Below are 6,000 nucleotides of genomic sequence, written 5' to 3' on the forward strand. Positions count from 1 at the left end.
ATGAGGAATGGTGTTGGTTTCATCATGAGTAAAGATCTAGAAGGAGTCGCTGACATTCAGTATGTTAGTGAGAGAATAATAAAGGTGACTGTGCATTTAGGGAATTAAAAACTAACTTTGGTACAGGTGTATGCACCTCAAACTGGATGTTGTCAAGAGGATAAGAACCAGTTTCTTGATGATTTGAAAAAAGTTATTAGTAAAGAGAGAGTAATCATTATAGAGATCTGAATGCACAGACTGGGACAGATAGAACACGATGTGAGATCGTAATGGGACCTCATGGATATGGTGGAAGAAATATAGAAGGTGAACATCTCCTTGACTTCTGTATGAGGAATGGGTTGGTGGTGAAAAATAGTTGGTTCAAGAAGAGACAGAGACATACGATAACATGATACAGTTGGGATGGACCACAAAAGACTATAATTGATTATGTCATCTCAGATGAAGAAAGGAGCAGAATGGTAACAGATGTCAGAGTATATTACAACTACAATTCAAGCAAAATGTTTGCTAATTAGTGTTAAGACTATAATTAAGTATGATTTAAGGGGCAAAAGATCTCTATAGGTTGACACCCCGAACAAACAGCATTTAAAAAAAGTATGATTTAATTGTAAGTACATCAAGATTATAACTTAACCTTGAGACATTATAATGGCTGAGAGGATGCTCGGTAGACGACCGAAACATGTCCCAACTGTAGTATTATGTCAAGGATAAAATTCTAACAATAAAAACTTTTTATGTATTCAATAGGTGGAAAACAAATATTTGCATTATTTTATACTGAATTTCAATACAGGCCTAAATATGAGAGTATTTATATGTAAGTGGTATGATCCGAGCTGTCAGTGGAGAGATGGCATGGAATGACATTAGTAAATGAATACGTTTGAGTGGTGTTTTCAAAGTAGGAAAGATTCAGGAATTTAAAGGGACAAATTTGGGCAAATATTTGGTTTTTTGAGTAGAAGAGTCAGTGATCTGAATAATTTTCCAGGGGAGATGTTCGATAAATTTTCAAATTCTTTGCAATTATTGAAGAAAAGACTAGGTAAACAAATCTGCCACCTGGGCAGCTGTTCTAAGTGTAGATCAGTGGTGATTGATTGATTGATTGATGATTGATTGAAAGAGACTGGCACGATATAAGAATTAGTATTATAACTTACCGCTTCACTGGCTCTTTTTTTTTTCCTAGTGGCTTTACGTCACACCGACACAGATAGGTCTTATGGCGACGAACCACTGGGTTCTATCAGTGGTTCTTGACTTCCGACTTCTCCACTGTTAAGGGGTCTCTTGGTTATTAAAAAGAACTGTAGGTATTCACTCCAGGTCAACGATTAACTTTAGAGAGATGCTTCAATTAAAACTTCTACAGAGTATTTTCATTTAATATTTTCAATATTGGATATTGACTTTGACTTGATGTATTTCCTGTTGCTCCCTCTAGAGCATAGAGTCTTGCCAAAATTTCTCCACACAGTATGGTTCCTGGCCATTTTCTTAACTTCACTCCAGGTCTTGTCAACCTCTGCAATTTCCTTTTCAATCGTCCTCTTCCAGGTTTTCTTGGGCTGACCTCGCTTTCTGGTGCCTTGAGGATTCCAGTCCAGCGCCACCCTCTCAACAGCTCCATCCAGCTTCCTTAATGTGTCATAGGATATAAACTTCATGGTTTTGATCTGTATTGAGTTGTGATCACAATAATAATTATTAAATTAATGTCATTATGGTCCACCTTTTCAATACTATAATATGCAATACTTTTGAATTACATTACTAAACTAGGGACTAGTTTCAGCCTTGGCTGGCCATCTTCAGCCTTAATATAATACATCTAATAAGTAAACAAATGTACAAACACACAATTGACATAAAAACAAATGTACAAAAATACAACTGATATTAAAATCTGGGATGAACTATGTGTAGAATTTGAAAAATAAATAAATTAGACTCTAAATTATTAGCATCTGAAGTATGCTTATCATCCAGACTCTTTCTTGCATTAATATTCATAAAATTGTTAGTTCCATCACTGCTAATCAGTACAATTTCAATTGCAAAACGGGAACTGGTAAATGTTGATTTTGTAGTCAGATCAATCACCAAATCTACTTGAGTGGTGTTAGCAGTACGCAAGTCACTGGATGCCAAGTTGGTTGATGTGGAAACACAATCTAGCAGTTCTGCGTTAGCTGGAGGTTATTTACGGTGGTGTCCAGTGGCTTGCATACTGCTAATGCCACTCAAGTAGATTTGGTGATTGATGATCTGACTACAAAATCAACATTTACCAGTTCCCGTTTTGCAATTGAAATTGTAATGATTAGCAGTGATGGAACTAACAATTCTATGAATATTAATGCAAAAAAGAGCCTGGATGATAAGCATACTCTAGATGCTAAGAATTTAGAGCCTAATTTATTTATTTATCAAATTTTACATATAGTTTATCCCAGATTTTAATGCCAATTGTATTTTTGTACATTTGTTTCTATGTCAATTATGTATTTGTACATTTGCTTAGTTGTTAGATGTATTATATTAAGGCTGAAGGTGGCCAGCCAAGGCCAAAAATAGTCCCTAGTTTAGTAATGTAATTAAAAAATGTTGCATATTATAGTATTAAAAAGGTGTACCATTACGACATTAATTTAAGAATTATTATTCCTTAATGTGGGCCCAATCCAGCGCCATTTCCTCTCCTTGATCTGGATGTCAATCAGCTGCTGATTGGTCATGGTCCAAAGATCTTCATTTGAGATTATGTCCGGCCACCTCACATTTGTTATGCGACACAGACATCTATTAATGAACATCTGCAGCTGGTTATTGATCTGTTTTGTAACATTCCATGTTTCACAGCCGTATAGAAGAATCGACTTTACATTGCTGTTGAAGAGGCGAAGCTTAGTCTTCCTGGAGATGTTTCTATTCTTCCACACGAGGTAGAGCTGGACAAATGCACCATTTTCCTTCTGGATACGGCTTCGAACATCTTCCTCTGCTCCCCAATCCGTTGTAACTATACTTCCAAGGTAGAGGAAGGACTCGACTCGCTGAATTTCCTTTCCATTTACTGCCAAGCTGGTCATGACATCCAAATTAATCCTCATCTCTTTAGTCTTGTTTGTGTTGATCATGAGATCTGCACATTCCGCTTCCTTCTGCAACCTACTAAGTTTGTCTTCTATGTCCCAGTACCGCTGTGCCGTAAGGCAAATATCGCCTGTGAAGTCAAGACCTTCAAGCCTGTCTCTCATCCCCCATCTTCCATCCTCCCATTACCTTCTTCATCACACTATCTAGGACCAGCAGGAACAGAGCGGGAGAAATAACACACCCCTGTCTCACTCCAGACTTCACGTTTATCTCTCCTGTTAGTTTCCCTTCATGAAGAACCTGACACTCATACCCCTTGTACATCTCTTTCATGATCTTGATAATCTCTGATGGAATTCTGTATTCCTTGAGGGTCTTCCACATGATTCTTTGATTTACAGATTATTGGTATCAGCAAATTACTTGTACTGTAGGCCTATTTATTAGGTTTGCTCTGTATTCAACAGTCTCCACCTGAATCAGTGTATGACAGCTGACTGCTGGACACCTTCCAAGCTTCTTATTTCTTAGTGCCTGATATGGGTTCAGTGTTTGTAACAATTACATTTGTTCTAAGGTATTACAATTAGTGTTTATAGTTATATCATTAATACAAATGATCATGACTTCTAATCCAGATATACTAATGGAAGTACATTCATGACAAATTTGAGAGTAAAGTAGTGTAAGTAGTAATTCACTGACTTCATCATCAGGTGTCTTTGCTGCATTGTAGTTTCTTTCACTTAAAATCAGACATCCTTTTCATTCATTCAACAGAAATCACAATTTTTGTCTATTAATATCCCTGAAGTGATCTCATAATTTTAGGGAATACTTTTTTTAGAAGAAATAACTTCATGCTAAAACTCAAAATTTGAAGAGAAATCAAAATTATCATGGTGCTATGAACAATGAGAAATTTCAGATGTTGGTGAAAACACAATTAATCGTTGTTGTTGTTTGAGTCATCAGTCCATAGACTGGTTTGACGCAGCTATCCATGCCACCCTATCCTGTTCATTTTCATTTCTACATAACTGCTGCATCCTACATCTGCTCTAATCTGCTTGTCATATTCATACCTTGGTCTACCCCTACTGTTCTTACTCCATACACTTCCCTCAAAAACCAACTGAACAAGTCCTGGGTGTCTTAAGATGTGTCCTATCATTCTATCTCTTCTTCTCATCAAATTTAGCCACAACAATCTCCTCTCACCAATTCGATTCAGTATCTCTTCATTCGTGATTCGATCTATCCATCTTACCTTCAGCATTCTTCTGTAACACCACATTTCAAAAGCTTCTATTCTCTTTCTTTCTGAGCGAGTTATCGTCATGCTTCACTTCCATACAATGCCACTCTCCTAACGAAAGTCTTCAAAAACATTTTTCTAATCCCTATATCAATGTTCGAAGTGAGCAAATTTGTTTTCTTAATAAAGGCCTTCCTTGTTTGTGCTAGCCTGCATTTTATGTCCTCCTTACTTCTGCCATCATTAGTTATTTTACTACTCACGTAACAATATTCATCCACTTCCTTTAAAACATTTCCTAATCTAATATTTCCCGCATCACCTGACTTTGTACGACTGCACTCCATTACTTTTGTTTTGGACTTATTTATTTTCATCTTGTACTCTTTCTCCAATACTCCGTCCATACAATTCAGCAGCTTCGAGATCTTCTGCAGTCTCAGATAAAATAACAGTATCATCGGCAAATCTCAGGGTTTTAATTTCCTCTCCTTGGATTGTGATTCCCTTTCCAAATTCTTTTTTGATTTGCTTTACTGCCTGTTCTGTATGAACATTGAAAAGGAGGGGGGACAAACCACAGCCATGCCTCACCCTTTCCAGATTGCTGCTTCTTTTTCATAGCCCTCGATTCTTCACTGCAGACCGATTTTTATATAGATTGAGATAATTCTTTCTCGGTACCTGATCCCTATCACCATCAGAATCTCAAATAGCTTGGTCCAATCAATATTATCAAATGCCTTTTCTAGATCTACAAATGCCATGTATGTGGGCTTGCCCTTCTTAATTCGATCCTCTAAGGTCAGACGTAAAGTCAGGATTGCTTCATGTGTTCCTACATTTCTTCTGAAGCCAAATTGATCTTCTCCCAACTCAGTTTCAACTTTTCTTTTCATTCTTCTGTAAATAATACATGTTAGAATTTTGCAGGCGTGAGATACTAAACTAACAGTGTGGTAGTTTTCACACTTGTCAGCACCTGCTTTCTTGGGAAAAGGTATAACAACATTCTGTGGAAAATCGGATGGCACTTCTCCTGTCTCATAAATCTTACACACTAGATGGAATAACCTCGCCATGCTGGTTTCTCCTAAAACAGTTAGTAATTCAGAGAGAATGTCATCAATTCCAGGTACTTTGTTGTCTCTCAAAACTGGGTCACCCATTTCAGCAGCATCAACAGCCTTGTCTTTTTCCAGAACCATACCATCTACGTCCTTAACTTGATACAACTGTTTGATATGTTCCTGCCATCTTTCTGCCTTGTCTTCTTTCCCTAGAAGTGGTTTTCCATCTGAGTTCTTAATATTCATACACCCCGTTTTCCTTTCTCCAAAGGTTTCCTTGATTTTCCTGTATGCAGCATCTACCTTTCGTAGGACCATACTACTTTCAACATCCTCTTCATTTTTTGCATTCTTGTATTTTTGTCATTCATCTATCAGGTCTAGTATCCCTTGAGTTATCCAATGATTCTTACTTGATCTTTCCTTTCTTCCTAACATCTCTTCAGCAGCCCTACTGATCTCATTCTTCATGACTGTCCATTCTTCTTCTACTGTGTTTCCTTCAGCCTTTCCATTTAGTCCTTGTACAGCATGTTCCTTGAAACAATCCTTCAC

General features: G+C 37.2%; 1 protein-coding gene across 4 annotated transcripts in view; it reads right to left on the reverse strand.

The window, feature by feature from the left end:
• Window positions 1-6,000, reverse strand: part of LOC136864438 (regulation of nuclear pre-mRNA domain-containing protein 1B) — a 267,789-nt gene that overhangs the window by 80,009 nt on the left and 181,780 nt on the right. The window lies entirely within an intron of this gene.

Source organism: Anabrus simplex, chromosome 2 (genome assembly GCF_040414725.1).
Source record: "Anabrus simplex isolate iqAnaSimp1 chromosome 2, ASM4041472v1, whole genome shotgun sequence".
Taxonomy (NCBI): domain Eukaryota; kingdom Metazoa; phylum Arthropoda; class Insecta; order Orthoptera; family Tettigoniidae; genus Anabrus; species Anabrus simplex.